General features: G+C 39.0%; 1 protein-coding gene across 13 annotated transcripts in view; it reads left to right on the top strand.

Moving 5' to 3' along the window:
• Nucleotides 1-16,450, top strand: part of GPR1 (G protein-coupled receptor 1) — a 48,301-nt gene that overhangs the window by 18,877 nt on the left and 12,974 nt on the right. For 2 of the 13 annotated variants that reach the window (XM_027565260.1, XM_027565279.1), the window contains exons 1-3: nt 6,128-6,290; nt 7,742-7,897; nt 15,092-15,154. The exons of 3 other annotated variants lie outside the window; for them this stretch is intronic. The gene's annotated coding sequence lies outside the window, so the exon portion shown is untranslated. Of the gene's footprint in view, nt 1-6,126; nt 6,291-7,741; nt 7,898-15,091; nt 15,155-16,450 lie in introns of those variants that run through there. 8 more of the 13 variants (XM_027565311.1, XM_027565269.1, XM_027565340.1 and 5 more) reach the window with 8 other exon arrangements.

Raw genomic sequence — 16,450 nt, 5'->3', positions numbered from 1 at the left:
CATGGGGGACAGCACAACCAGGCAGAGGGAGAGATTAAGCTGTAAGGGAGAACTGACAACCATATTTGACTCTCAATGGACCTCTGAAGCTAAAATGGACGTATCAGAATTACCCTTCACTGATCCAAGGTGACCAGGCCTTCCTACTTCCGTCTTAATCATTGTTGGCAGTTGGCTACTCTAGAAGGGCCTCTATGTAGTAGCAGAAGTCTCTGAAGGGCTGTTATTTACAGATGGGGGCACTCTCTTGACAGCTCTTCCAGGAGTGAGGACAACAAGTTTGTCCTTATAGAGGGATCTGGAGAATGCATTTCCATTCACCACATTTCACGATTAAAATCAGATTTTTTCACTTCTATCTGGATGACTGCTATGTATGTGTATACATATATATGTATATTTTCTTTTTTATTGGAATGGGCTATGATCCATAGTATCACAAAGAATCAGACACAACTGAAGTGACTTAGCACACATGCATGCACATGGTTGATTTACAAGGTTGAGTTACAATAATTTCTGCTATACAGCAAAATGACCCAGTTATATATACATTTTTAAACATTCTTTTCCATTATCCTAGTGCTTTTCTGAATCTTTTGAAAGTTAGATTGTAGACTTCAGCCCTAAAAACTTCAGCATTTACCTAGAATAAAGAAGATTGTCCTACAAAACAATATTATTAACATACCTAAGAAAATGAATAAGATAACTTAATGATATTCAATTCATATTAAAATTCCCCCTATTATTCTCAAAATATCTTTTATAGCTTTTTAAAATCAGTATCTAATCAATCATATTAAATCCCTAATCATATTAAACTCCCTTTTCTCTTTTTAACTAGAATAATCACTCTTTTTCCATGACAAAGCCTTTCTAAGGAGATGGGGTCTGATGTCTTGAAGAACCTTGCTATTTTTTTTTTTTTTCAAATTTGAAAGTCATAAGACTTAATGTTGCAAGAACTGAGGATGTTGCTTTTTCTTAGATGATTTTAAGTATTAATACAGATGAAATAATTTTTAAAGATGTAAACTGCCTTTGTTGGTGAAGGACAGGTAAGCCTGGCATGCTGCAGTCCAGCTCAGTTCAGTTGCTCAGTCATGTCCAACTCTTTGCGACGCCATGAACCGCAGCACACCAGGCCTCCCTGTCCATCACCAACTCCTGGAGTTCACCCAAACCCATGTCCATTGAGTCGGTGATGCCATCCAACCATCTCATCCTCTGTCGTCCCCTTCTCCTCCTGCCTTCAGTCTTTCCCAGAATCAGGGTCTTTTCTAATGAATCAGTTCTTCCCATCAGGTGACCAAAGTATTGGAGCTTCACCTTCAGCATCAGTCCTTCCAATGAATATTCAGGTCCGATTTCCCTTAGGATGGACTGGTTGGATCTCCTTGTTGTCCAAGGGACTCTCAAGAGTCTTCCCCAACACCCCGGTTCAAAAGCATCAATTCTTTGGCACTCAGCTTTCTTTATAGTCCAACTCTCACATTCTTACATGAGTACTGAAAAAACCATAGCTTTGACTAGATGGACCTTTGTTGGGAAAGTAATGTCTCTGCTTTAAAAAGACATTACTAGACATATGCTGTCTAGGTTGGTCGCAGCTTTTCTTCCTAGGAGCATTTTTAATTTCATGGCTGCAGTCACCATCAGCAGTGATTTTGGAGCCCCCCAAAATAAAGTCTTTCACTGTTTCCATTGTTTCCCCATCTGTTTTCCATGAAGTGATGGGACCAGATGCCATGGTCTTAGTTTTTGTTTAATGTTGAGTGAGTTTTAAGCCAGCTTTTTCACTTTCCTCCTTCACTTTCATCAAGAGGCTCTTTATTTCTTCTTTGCTTTCTGCCATAAGGGTGGTATCATCTGCTTATCTGAGGTTATTGATATTTCTCCTGACAATCTTGATTCCAGCTTGTGCTTCATCCAGCCTGGCATTTCACATGATGTACTCTGCATATAAGTTAAATAAGCAGGGTGACAATATACAACATTGATATACTCCTTTCAGTCCATGGGGTCCCAAACAGTCAGACACAACTGAGTGACTGAACAATAACAATCTTTAGAATTGTAATTGAAGGCCTACTTTTATATCCATAATTAATTAAGGGGAGTCAAAGAGAAGTAAAGAGATAAAATGGTTTTATACCATTTTTATTACATTTTTACAAAATTTAGTCAATATTTGTGCACTAGTGTGTTTGTATGTGGAAACATAACTAGATTCTATTTAACTTTCACATCTTCTCTAACAAAAAGTAAAGGAAAATAAAAAGCCACTTAGTATTTCTGTAATTTTTTAAAAAAGGAAATGAAAGACTCATTATCTCACCTATCATATTATGTTGTTTCATGATCATATTGCTAAAGCTTTTTAGTCCTTTCAACTTAGCACTCATTATGAACAGCTCTTATCCTCTTAAAATATTATGACTCATTCATTATAACAGATTAAGAAAGGCATGAGACACAAGAATGTTTCAGATTATTTCCAAACAGGTTTTTTTACCTAATGTCCTTCAGTTGAACTAGTTATGAATTTTCTGATGGAAAATAAGTTTATTTCTGCTAGGTGTTTGTCAGAATACTTGCAAAATTTGTCACTGCCGCCATCTTGGCAGCTAACAAGAATACTTTTCTGTCTCCTCCTTCTTTTCTCCTTTCTTCTATTTTTAACAGAAAGAATTTACTGTTAAACCTATATTTTTACCCAAACTAAGATATATCCCATAAAAACTAAACGAAGTGGGAAACCTAAATATAAAACTAAATATTTAATGTTATGAGTAGGATAAAATATAATAGACAGCAGGTCATTTTGCCTATTTTGAGCTAATCTATTTTGGTTCAGCACCATTCTTTGAGTGCCTATTATGTTTAGGCTCCTGTACTGGACTGTATAGTTCCTGTACTGTGGGAGTCACAAATTTCATTAATTCATTTATTCATTCATTTTTATAGTCTCTAGGACTAAAGCAAGTTTAGGAAAGAGAAGGAAATGGTGGGAAAATATATGTTTTTCCATAGAGATTTATTAAGTGGTTATTCCTCTTCTTTGATTTCATAAGCTGAATTTTTAAAAGAACACCATGCTGTTTCAGTCAAATGGTTTCCAGACACACAAAATATGCCAATTCAAACTCCCTATCCAGGTGACATGAGCAAAATTAGTGGAGTAAGGATCTCAGAAAATTCTCTTTCCCAGAAGCTGCAATAAACTGGCAAAATGGTCAGAATCAAAATTTTCAAAACTCTGGAAATTACCCAAAGACTTGCAACAATCTGGGGAGTGTTTGTCAAAGAGAAGGAGGAGAAGGAGAAAGGAGAGGAGGAAAAACAGCTCAATCTCAGTGAAAGAAACGAGTTTTCTGTCTTAAAAAAAATTTTTTTTTAAATTTTTTGGCCACACCACTCAGCAGGTAAGATCCTAGTTCCCTAATCAGGGATCAAAACCATGCTCCCTGCATTTGAAGCATGGTTTCTTAACCTCTGGACCACTAGGGAAGTCCCTCGATGGCATTTTTAACTTTCCCTAGTCCCATCTCATACTCTCCTGCTTTATGATATTCTTAAAAACCAACAGCCTGCTGGTGAAGGGTGAAGAACAGCAGCCTGAGAGCCAAGGGAAGGGACAGAAAGGGGCTGAAGCTCTTTCAAAGCTCCATCCCCAGAGAATTATTGTATGGCCTGTCTGTTGGATAGGAATTTTCCCTGGAAAATTCCACTTGCTGGGTGATTTATTTGACTTAACTCAGAGCTCATTCAGCATGAAAATTTTTTTTCCACATAAGCATTTTTCAAAAAAATTACAGGCAGTTACTTAACTTTGCAGCTGCCTGAGGTGATGGATACCAGTTGGGTGAAAACATTAGACTAACTAGAAAATTAAAAACTGGGAATGAGACATACAGAGGGTCTTTTTGAAGCTTCTGAATCAAGAAGGCCACACACATGTATGGATTGTGCTCATGCCCACGGCTCTGTGCATTGCCAAGACTGACTTGAAAAGGCTCTAAGCTCTCACCTCTCGATGACCTTAAGATTCTGTGTAAGGGAGGTGAAGGCTAAGGCAGAGCTGAAAAATGCACTCTCCTCCTAACACGCACATAGAGCCTCTCACCAAAAGCCAGGATACTTGTTGGTTCTAGGCATTTAAGTAAATTTCCAGGTCCTGAAACTCTGAGTTGGTATATATTAGATCTTTTCCATTCTTCATTTTTAGCCTTTCTTTCATATCTTGCATATCATCATCTTTCTATACTACATTTTGGATAACTTCTTCAGATATGTCTTCTAGTTTACATTCTCCCTTCAACTGAGTATAAACTACAATTTTATGTATCCATTAAATTAAATTTCAAGGTTAACTTTGTAATTTCTAAAAGTTCTACTCTATTTATTTATTTATTTTTTGGCCGTGCCATGCGGGTTCTTAGCTCCCCAACCAAGGTTGGAACCCATGCCTCTGCATTGGGAGCTCCGAGTCTTAACCACAAGACCACCAGGGAAGTCCCTCTATTGGATTCTTTGTAAAACTTTCTTTTCCAAAAGTCAATATTCTGCCTAAAATTCGAGTGGTTATTGGTGCTTCTGTCCTTTGTATTCAGTGTTTTAAAGTATTCTGCTAAATTTCTGTTTTCTTGTGTATAAGATGGAAGGACTAGAGTAGATTATCTCCATTATCTTATCTCACTTCAAGGACTATGATTCTATGCTGTTAAGCTACCCTGACTCCAACCACTTTCAAAGAAATTAAAGAATTGAAACTAATCTGTAAGGGAAGAGAACTCTCATTCCACAAACAATAATGGAAAAAAGAATAAAAGTAACAGAAATGACAACCAGATATTTGGGGGTGAATATGGGATATAAGAAATTTTTTTCCCTTCATTGTACATCACATATGAAAGAACTGTTCTAGTCTTTTCTCTCTACCCTCCATGCTACCCTATCCATCTTAAACACTTAGCAGAAAAAATTAATAAAAAAACAAATAAAATACTTAGAGACAGCACCGCATATATACATGATAGATAGAAGACCATGACTAAGCCACAGAATCAGCTGTACATCCTGATCCATAGCCAGGAGAGCCATCAAACTGTACCAAGTATAACATTAGAGTAACCAAAATCTGGAGTTTCAGGGTTGGCAGAACTTTAGACATTAAGTCCAGTCACGTTTGATGTCAGAAAAACCTTCAGCTTATTGTTGTCTCATTAAACATCTCTTAAGAATGAGATCTGTACCATCATCTGACAAAGCTTTGTACTTGACCAAAAGCCCCATGGCTTCATTTCATTACTCTTCAGCACTGTTTCACTGGGGCCTTGAACACATAGGAGATATTCAGAAAATACCTATCAAATGAACAAATGCCACTTTTTTTTTTTTAATGCCACTTTTAACAGCTATTTATAATCTTAAGAAAGTTTTGCTTTATACTGAGTTAAAATGTCTCTTTCCCTCATAGTCTTAGCTTTTACCCTCTGGCCAGATAAAATATTTCCTGCCTCTGCATGAAAAAAAATGTTACCCTGCTCTTTCTTTTCCAGAATAAATAGCTAGAACCAGGTCATCCAAAACTCCTCCCATGATGTCATTTTAAGCTTTCCCTTCATCCTGTTCCGTCTCTTCTGGACATGTTCCAGTGTATCCTTCTTCATAAATTTAATTTCCAGGAAAGAACACAGTACCTCCAGGTGCATTCTGACAACTCAAGCAGAGTTGGACAAATACTCCCTCAATTCTATCCAAACAGCCAAGGGCAAATTCACTCCCCCTTCTGTTTTTCTAAACTGCTACATCCCTTTCTTGACTTTCATTAAGCTCATGGTCAAGGAGAAAGCATGTGTTAGGCAGAAATTTAGCATGTCCAGAGGTCAGAAGAGGTCACCCAAGGGCACTGATCTCAGTACATTTGGTGAATGGTGCCCATCCCATGGAAATGCAGGTGAAGGGGGTTGAGGGGAAACCTTCTGGGTGCATCTGTCCCCTGCTCGTGGATGGTGAAAAGGCATGGAATAAACCATTAGTTCATAGGTATGTATCTCTTTAATGTAGGCTTACCCAATCCAATTTAGGGAAATAATTCAGGTCCTGTGACTGCTGTCTAAGCACATCACAGCCGGGAAAACCTGTCTGAGAAGATGATTTGCTTTGTGCTGTAACTGGCATAAAGTTCAGTGCAGGTATTGCTTAACAAGCAAGTTCTGAAGTGAAAGAAGATAGGTAAATTTTAAAGGATATTCTGGACACTGCCTTTCAGACCCATTTTCCAGGTCAGTATGGTGGAATTAGACTTTTTTAGAAGCAGTAGAATAACCATTCTGAATATCTCTCTAGAACCTTCAAAACTTTGTGTTGAATGAAAGCAAAACTAAACTGTTTTAGACTCAAGGTATCTATGCTTACTATTAATATGACTGTTCTTAAGTGTCATTGAAGTGGAGCTTAGAAATGGCAAGGTTTTTTTTTTTTTTTAATAGTCACATGAGTTATTAAACATAGTTTCAGGGAATCATACTTTAGACTTGAAGTAGTTTATGTGACTTTATCTTGTTAGAGAAAAGCTGTGATTTGCAGAAGAGAGAGAGGAACTTGTTCTAAAACTAGAATTTTTAAAAAGAGATTTTATTGCATCAAGGATATCAAGTGGTTTGCTACTGAGTTTCATCCAAGTTCCTTGTCAGGAAACATGCTGCCTACATTTTGTTCATTTAATACATATGTTGTGTTATTTGTATAGGTGCCCAGATATTTTCTGACTGCTCCCTTGTGCTTGAGTACTTGGAGAAGTACTTGGCTTTTGAATTATCCCAAGTACAGACTGTCCCCAACTTACAATGATTCAACTTACAATTTTTTCACTTTACAATTGTGTGAAAATGATACACATTCAGTAGAAATTCTACTCCCAATTTTTTTAAAGACTTTAAAAAATGTTTATTTTTATTTTTGTATTTGGCTCTGCCAGGTCTCAGTTGCAGCATGCAGATCTTCAATCTTTGCTGTGGCATGCGGTGTCCTTTAGTTGGAGCATAGAAGCTCTTAGTTGCAGCATTTGGGATCCAGTTTCCCGACCAGGCGCCCTGTGCTGGACTATGTCTTAGCCACTGGACCACCAGGGAAGTCCCTGTACTTTGAGTTTTGATCTTTTCCCAGCTAGCAGTGTATAGCGTATGATATACCTCTATACTCTGTTGTGATGTTGGGCAACGGCAGCAGCCTCCGCTCCCAGGCAGCCAAGTGATCTCCAGGGTAAACAAGTGATACAACCACTCTGTGCCCAGACAGCCGTCTGGCTTTCGCTTTCAGCATAGTATTTAGTTCGTTACATGAGCTCTTCAACACTTTCTTATAAAATGGGCTTTGTGTCAGATGATTTTGCCCAGCTGTGGGCTAAGTGTTCTGACCATGTTTTTAAGGTCAGCTGGCTAAGCTGTAACGTTCCTAAGGTTACATGTATTAAATGCATTTTTGACTTATAGTATTTTCAAGTTATGATGGGTTTCCCTGGTGGCTCAGACAGTAAGGAATCTGCCTGCAATGTCAGAGACCCAGGTTCAATCCCTGGATGGGAAAGATCCCCTGGAGAAAGGAATGGCTACCCACTCCAGTATTCTTGCCTGGAGAATTCCATGGACAGAAGAGCCTGGTGGGCTACAGCCCATGAGGTTGCATAGAGTTGGACATGCCTGAATGACTAACACTTTCACTTTTTCACCATCAGAATATAAAGCCGATCAAGGAAGATCTGTACTGAGATCATACATGCCTACATATACCAGATATATGCCTGTCTTTCTCATGAACCACTCTACTAATGACCTTGAGAAGGTCACTTTATTTTCCTGAAGTACCAGAGGCAAGGTGTTTCTGAGGCAAGGTGAGTAATACTAAATATAAAAGAAACAAATATATTAAAATTATTTACTGAATATTTTTACCATGTTCAGAACCAGTTTGCAAAATAATATAGTTGAGGTCTCAAAAGTGGTTCTTGGGACTTCCCTGGTGGTCCAGTGGCTAAGACTCCATGCTTCCAATGCAGCGAGCCCAGGTTTGACCCCTGGTCCGGAAATGGCAACCCACTTCAGTGTTCTTGCCTGGAAAATCCCAGGGACGGGAGAGCCTCGTGGGCTGCCGCCTATGGGGTCACACAGACTGAAGTGACTTAGCAGCAGCAGCAGGCAACTAGATCCCACATGCTGCAACAAAGAGTTCAAATGTCAGATTAAAGATCCCACATGCTGCAACTAAGACTCAGTGCAGCCAAATAAATAAAATACATATATATGTATTTTTTTAAAGTGGTTCTTGACTCAATTTTCTACCACTAGTCTGAGAGTAAGTAAATGTAAAAAATGGCCATAATTTAAAATGAGCTAAGAATAAGGAAAATAGCTCTTAAAATAAAATCATATGTTTTATCAGTATCTTCCTACCTCCCTTGTCTTTCCCCTCTTGCCTTCCTCCCTCCCTTCCTTCCTTCTGTCATTTGTCAAGGAAAAAAGAGGAGGAAATAAAAAGGAATATGGGCTATATGAACAAATACTGTCTTTCCCTACTTTCTAACTATGCAAACTTTAATACTGTATGAAGATCTAGTTAGGAAGGGGAAGTCTCATGTCTTCTGTAGTTCTATGACAATTTCAGGCACGGCTGTGTGTTTATAAACTTTTCTCGCAGATGTTACATTTTATGAACCCTGACTCACCAAGGGTGGTACTGGTGTCTTTAGATGGAAAGAAATCTCTGAGGGATGAAGGATTACACAAGTCTGGTTCACTCAGAACCCGAGATATTTGAATAGAATATTTCCTGGGAGGGGGAAAAAAGGCAACAAGATTGTGCCACACTTAAATGAATTCAAATCCATTTTTTTTCTCCGAAGAGAATGAGGGAGGGACAGCATTCTTGTCTGGGGAGGTTTTGTTTTCATTTGCAAAGTGTTTTTAATTTGTGTAGGCATTTTGTTTTGGGCTTTGGTCCATATTTGTGTTCCAGTATTCAAAAAACCACTTACTAGTAGACATTTTTTGAATACTTACTCTAGGCAAAGCACTGGATTTGATGCTACTTGGAGGCACAGAGAATAAAAGGGCTAGAATACTTTGTACTGCCATATTTGATCTTCTCGTGAAAGTTTAGGGAGAAGGCAATGGCACCCCACTCCAGTACTGTTGCCCGGAAAATCCCATGGATGAAGGAGCCTGGTGGGCTGCAGTCCATGGGGTCGCTAAGAGTCAGACACGACTGAGTGACTTCACTTTCACTTTCCACTTTCATGCATTGGAGAAGGAAATGGCAACCCACTCCAGTGTTCTTGCCTGGAGAATCCCATGGACAGAGAAGCCGGTAGGCTGCAGTCCATGGGGTCACACAGAGTCGGACACGACTGAATCGACTTGGCAGCAGCAGTGAAAGTTTAAACTCAATGTCACCTGTATCTTTCAGATTTGGCACCTGGAATCCTAAGTAGGAAGGTAACTCATACAAAGTCTTAGAGTGACATGTAGGACAAAAACTTAGAACCATCTTTCCTGAGTTCCAGTGTTCTTTCAACACACCAGGCTACCTAATACCAATGAACGTCAATGGGGTCAAACATCATGACACCAAAAATCTCAGTAAACAAAATGAATACAAGAAGTGCATGCTGAACAAAATATCAAAATTTTAAGTGGAGTCAGGATCTGACCCTGTACTCGCATGACCCAACTTCACTTGCTTCACCCAAGTCTTGGCCCTACGTCATGTAATCTGAATTTATGGGTGGACCAATGGGGAAAGCCAATATGAAAATATTCTGGGACTGGGATAACACTAAAGGAATCCTGGAGTAAATAGAGTAACATGTCCAGATGTTCAGAGATGGATCACGCACGATCCACATAGTAGTGTATTGAGATAAAATAGCTCTCATTTGTTTTAATAAGACACATATTGAAGACAAGAGGAAAAACTTGAGATGCGATGGTGGGTCATGCTAATTTCTAGGGGACAAGAATCCCGTTTCCCTCAACGGCTCTGCAAGGTGAGGACAAAGTGGAGTCCTGAGAGTCTCACAATGGGGTTTGGTTGGAGGGCTTTGATCAGAACTAGAAACTGGGTTAAATTTTTCTTCCTCTTTCTGATTTTCTTCTCTCTCTCACCCATGTCCTGTGCTTGAAGTGATAGTCCAGGTCCTGGATATATACCATTTGAAAATACTCTTGCCCTTTGTAGGACAAGAAGAAATCACAGTGGAGTCCTGGGGGAAAGAAGGGGCTTTTGGGCAAATGCAGTACCTACATGGTCCAGGCCACAAGGGGACTTGAGACTTCACCAGCTGTGGAGCAGTAAAGGATAGGCATTTGCCTGGATGTCCTCAGAACACAGCTGCCATGGCTGGATGAACATTGGTTTAGGTTCCTGGTCTGCTAATTTTGTTCTTCATGTTTCTACATTTGCAGTAACTTTAACAGCAGAGTTAGAACCATGCCCAGGAATAGAACAGATTCTGGATAAATACAGATCTCTGGCACAGCTCTGACGTGTAGCCACAACAGAATCTCAAGGACCAAAACTTCTCATAAGCTGGGTCCACCTGGCCTGGAGGTGGAGTTGTGGGGTGAGGAATGGTGGGAAAGGGTCTAATTAAAAAACAGTGTAGTTACTTTTTTTTTTGCTTCACAGCAAGCAGGATTTTAGGTCCTTGATCAGGGATAACCAGGGATTGAACCTGTGCCCCCTGCAACAGAAGATCAGAGTCTTAACCACTGGATGGCTAGGGAAGTCCCCAAAGCACCTTTCTTTTCTTACATCATTCTGAGCTTCCTCCTGTCTAATCCTCCTCACTTGCAAGGAAGAGGGGTTTATTTATTTTGCTTTTTATTCAGCCAATTATGGCTCTAGAAAAGTAGAATTATACTCTAATTTCAGTGCTGTTCTTAGAAACTATTGCTTTAAACACTCTGGAGAAAGGATTCTTATACCTTGAGTGCCTAGAGGGTAAGAACTTGGGCACTTACACATTTTAGTAAGAATCTAACCATTCTAACTTGCCAACTGAATGGTTTTGCAATTTCCTTAAGTTTCCTCACCTCCAGTTTCCCAATCAGTAAGTACAGAATAAAAGCTCAAAAGTAATATCTATTATCATAGATTCTTGTCCTTGATGGATGATGTTAAAGACCCTCTAAATACAGATGTCAATACCTTCTAAAATGTCCCCATCAGCAGCCATTCAGCCCGCTTTGTGCCCACCCTGTGCCATGGATCTCTTTGTTTGTTTGCTGGCTGATAGATTTTGAACAGCTGTAAGTTTTGGGTTCTACTAAGCCAAACTTTTCCTACCTATTGTGCCAAGTAATTTTTTGCCCTAGCTTCAGCACTGGAACCACACAGAATAAATGTTTTATTTTTTCCTCATCTTCAGGTATGTGAAAACAGCTCTCAGACCGCCTTTATTTTTAATTTTTTTATATTGGAGTATAGTTGATTAACAGTGTTGTGTTAGTTTCAGGTGTACAGCAAAGTGATTCAGTTATATATATATACACAAGTCTATTTTTTTAAAAATTCTTTTCCCATTTACATTATTAGAGAATATTGAGTAGCATTTCCTGTGCTATACAGTAGGTCCTTGTTGGTTATCTATTTTAAATATAGCAGTGTGCACTTGTCAGTCTCAAGCTCCCAATCTCTGTCTCCTCCCGACCTGTCCCAGCTGGTAACCATAAATTCATTCTCTAAATCTGTGAGTCTGTGTTTTGTAAATAAGTTAATTTGTATCATTTTTGAAAAATTCAACATGTAAGCAATATCATGTGGTATTAGTCTTTCTCTGTCTGACTTCACTTAGTCTGATAGACTCCAGTTCCATCCATTTCGCTATAAACAGCATTATTTTGTCCTTTTAAATGACTAAATAATATCGATTGTACATATATACCACGTCTTCTTTATCCATTCAACTGTTGATAGACGCTTATGTTGGTTCCATGGCTTGGCTATTGTAAACAGCCTTCCTTTCTTACCAATTCCTTCAACCATTCCAACAAATGTAATTTAGTCTCAAGTCCTTCCTTTTGCATTGCTTCTTTTTCCAATGGTCTTCTCAAAATCTGTTTTTGCAGACTTCAACCAACTATACCTCATATAGACTGACAGTGATAAAGTGGAGTGCTGAGCCTACTAGCTTACTTGGACTACCATCAAATAATTTAAAGTGTTCATGAAGAATGTTTCTAAACCATTGCAATGATGACTTTGGTATCCAACTGTTTGGTTTTTATCAATGGCAAATCTTTCAACTGGTGCTTTATTTTACCTTCCATTACTACGTTTGATCCTATACTCATTTCTATCTCCTCTAAGTGAAAAAAACGGCAGAAATATTTTCAGGCATAATCTTGTATGAATGGGAGGAAATTCTAGAACTGTTGTCCCTCCCTCCTCCTACTTTTTTGCTGCTATCTTGAAAAAACATTACTTTTGCTACCAACACAAGTTTCCCTTCCCCCTGCTTTACCAAGTTCACTAACCATCTCTCTGTATGATGAATAGTATTGTTTTGTGAAGTGGCTGAAACTTCAATATATTTTGTGAATTACTTGTGTACTGTTTTTTCTCCTTTTGGAGACTAGCCTTCTCTCTTCTTTTTAATTTTCTTAGCTATTTATTTGTTTTAACAAATATTTACTTACTTATTTGGCTGCTCCAGATCTCAGTTGTGGTATGTGGGATCTTAATTGTGGCATGTGAACTCTCAGTTGGGTATGTGGGATCTAGTTCTGCAACCAGGAATTGAACTTGGGCCCTCTGCATTGGGAGCTTGGAGCCTCAGTCATTGCACCACCACCTTTCTTTTTTAAAGGAAGGAAATATCTTGATAAAAATTGAAATAAGCATGTAGTAGCTGGCTAATTCAGTTTCCATCCCAAACTGGATGTTTCTCCTAGATTTCTCAGTGTCACAGCAATATGTGATTAAGATCAAAACATCTTCAGTGCCAAGGCTTCAGAAAACAGAAGTGTGTTATAGCAGCAGCACAAACTTCTACTGTGTGTCCCTGACTTTTCTGAAGCATATGTTTGTCTGCAGAGATGTCAGGTTATGGTTAAAGATTTTTGATGCACACCAACATAGTCGTGTTTGACTTTTTTTTTTTTTTTTTTACTAAACCATGCATGGTATCTATGAGAAGTTTTATAATCTGGTAGGTACCTTGTTGCGATTTTTGCTTCCAAAATCAGTTCTTCAGTAAACATAATATTGCCCAGAAGACACTAAAAAGGGTTAAAGCTCTAGTTTTGATCGCTTATATGGATGGATATATCCATGACATAAATCGAACAATTCAGATGTCCAATAGCTAGCTAGTCATATGCCTTACAAAAATAAAGTTACAGAAGTCCTCTAGCATCAAAGTTTCCAAATTAAGTGCCCACTTCTTCCTGCTAAAAAATTATTTGCATATACAGAAATCCTTTTTGAAGAACATTTTAAAAATTTGCTCTGACCAAGGCTTTGAAACATTACATTGTTAATTGTGGTGATTCTGTCCCAGATTCCAGACAAAATTTGGAGAAAAGTGGGACTTCCCTGGTGGTCCAGTGGTTAAGACTCTGCTCTTATACTGCAGGGTTCAATCCCTTGCTGAGGAACTAAGATCCAATGTGCTATGTGGCACAGCAAAAGAAGAAAAGAAAAGAAAAAAAACGAGAAAAGCTAGATAAAGACCTAGATCTTTAATAAAAGGTGAAAAATAGCTTTTTTAAAGAATAAGAGAAATATAATGCTTTATAGTGTTCTGTTTTCTCACCACTCTTGGTCAGATAAAGGGATAGTACTGGCATTTGGGGCTAGACACAAGGGTTCCCCAACTTCCTTTGGAGGACAGGCATCTGACAATGTGTGATCTCAGTTCAGATTCAGTATTTTTCATAATATAAAGCACACATAACAAAGCAAGTTTTAAAATCTCTCCTTAAGTCTTCTCACTCTTCTCCTGAAGTGACATAAAGAAATCCCATTATCTTTCTACTTTCCTTCTAACCCTCTATTGTGTACTGCTTTTGGTCTTAAACTGGTAGTAATTGGAACTTCCCTGGTAGTCTAATGGGTAAGACTCCCAAAGCAGGGGGCCTGAGTTCAGTCCCTGGCCAGAGAACTATATCCCACATCCTTCAATTAAAGCTCCCTCAGGCTGCAACAAGGATGGAAGATCTCGAGTGCCGCAATTAAGACCTGGCACAGCTAAATAAATAAGTATTAAAAATGTAAATAAATCCTAAGAGTTTCATCACAGTTCAGTTCAGTGGCTCAGTTGTGTCTGACTCTTTGTGACATTGTGGACTGCAGCACGCCAGGCTTCCCTGTCCATCACCAACTCCCAGAGCTTGCTCAAACTCATGTCCATCAAGTCAGTGATGCCATCCAACCATCTCATCCTCTGTCATCTCCTTCTCCAGCCTTCAGTCTTTCCCAGCATCAGGGTCTCCTCCAGTTCTTTGCATCAGGTGGCCAAAGTATTGGAGCTTCAGCTTCAGCATCAGTCCTTCCAGTGAATATTCAGGACTGATTTCCTTTAGGATGGACTGGTTGTATCTCCTTGCAGTCCAAGGGACTCTCAATAGTCTTCTCCAACACCACAGTTCAAAAGCATCAATTCTTCAGCACTCTGCATTCTTTATCACAAGGAAACATTTAAAAAATGGTAGTGATCGATAGCTATAATTACTGAGCATGCTCTGTGTGCCAGGTACTGAGCTAACCTTTTTTTGAGGATTTCCTTATGTAATCATCATAGCAACACTATGACTTAGAACTATTACTGCTGTCATTTTGCAAATGAGGAAACTGATATTTCAAGGTAGTAGGTGATTTGTCCAAAAATCCACAGCCAGAAGAGATAGGACTGGGATTTGAAGTCAGGTATTCTGATTCCAGAGACAATAGACCCCTTTATGGTCTGATATTTAAATTACACCCATGTGTTAATTATCTTAAAGTCTTGCAAAAAGAATCAAGCCTGAAAATTTCTCCCTAACCTAAGGTTATTCATTCACTCTGTTTTCCTCCCCCAAATCCACAGAGCTTAACAGATTGTGCAAATCAGGACATAAACCTCTGGGTGGAACGTCAAATCAACTGTTGTGTAAGTAGGCACTGACCTTTCAAATATGTGCTATGTTCTCTTGAACTGTCCTAATGAAGCATGAGGGTTAGACGTGCAAATCAATCAGCAAGTGCCTTTTATGAAAAGACCTTGATCCCAACAGAGTGAAAATAGGTATCACTTCATGTCCACTGGGTCAATTTTTTTTTTAACTAAAGAAAAAATTTTCTCTTCCCTAACTCCATTTCTTCTTAAATTATTATTTTTTTTTATTTTTAATTAGGGGATAACTACTTTATAATATCATGCTGGTTTTTGCCATATATCAACATGAATCAGTAAGAGGTATACTTATGTCCCCTCCTTCTTGAACCCCATTTGCACCTCTTCTTCATCCCATCCCTCCAGGCTGTCAGAGAGCCCTGGCTTTGGGTTCCCTGCATCATACTGCAAACTCCCAGTGGCTGGCTATTTTACATATGGTAATACATATGTTTCAGTGCTAGTCTCTAAAAATCATCCCACCCTTTCCTTCTCCCACTGAGCCCAAAAGTCTATTCTTTACATGTCTCCTTTGTTGCCCTGAACGATCATTGGTACCATCTTTTTAAATTCCATTTATATGCATTAATATACAATATTTGTCTTTCTCTTTCTGACTTACTTCACTCTGTATAATAGGCCCTAGATTCATCCACCTCATTAAACTGACTCAAGTGTGTTCCTTTTTATAGCTGAGTAATATTCCATTGTGTACATGCACCAAAACTTCCTTATCTATTCATCTGTCGATGGACATCTAGGTTGCTTCCATGTCCTAGTATTGTAAATAGTGCTGCAGCAAATATTGGGGTACATGTGTCCTTTTCAGTTATGGTCTCCTCAGAGTATATGCCCCATAGTGGGATTACTGGGTCATATGGTAGTTTTATTCCTAGTTTCTTAAGGAATCTCCATACTGTTCTCCATAGTGGCTGTGTTAATTTGCATTCCCACCAACAGTGTAAGAGGGTTCTTACCCCCATTTCTTTATGACTTGTGGGTTTTTAGTACCCCTATATGCTAAGTCACTTTAGTTATATCTGGCTGTTTGTGACCCCATGGGATCACAGGCTTCTCTGTCCATGGGATTCTCCAGGCAAGAATACTAGAGTGGGTTGCCATGCACTTCTCCCGGGGATCTTCCTGACCCAAGGATCGAACTCACATCCATTCCATCTCCTACATTGGCAGGCAGGTTCTTTACCACTAGCGCCACCTAGGAAGCCTTTTAATTCCTCTATCAGGGATCAAACTATGCCCCCTGCAGTGAAAGCACAGTCTTAACCACTGGAT

This window comes from Bos indicus x Bos taurus, chromosome 2 (genome assembly GCF_003369695.1).
Source record: "Bos indicus x Bos taurus breed Angus x Brahman F1 hybrid chromosome 2, Bos_hybrid_MaternalHap_v2.0, whole genome shotgun sequence".
Lineage (NCBI taxonomy): Eukaryota > Metazoa > Chordata > Mammalia > Artiodactyla > Bovidae > Bos > Bos indicus x Bos taurus.
Note: the sequence above shows the minus strand (reverse complement) of the source record. Positions and strands in the feature narration are given on the sequence as shown.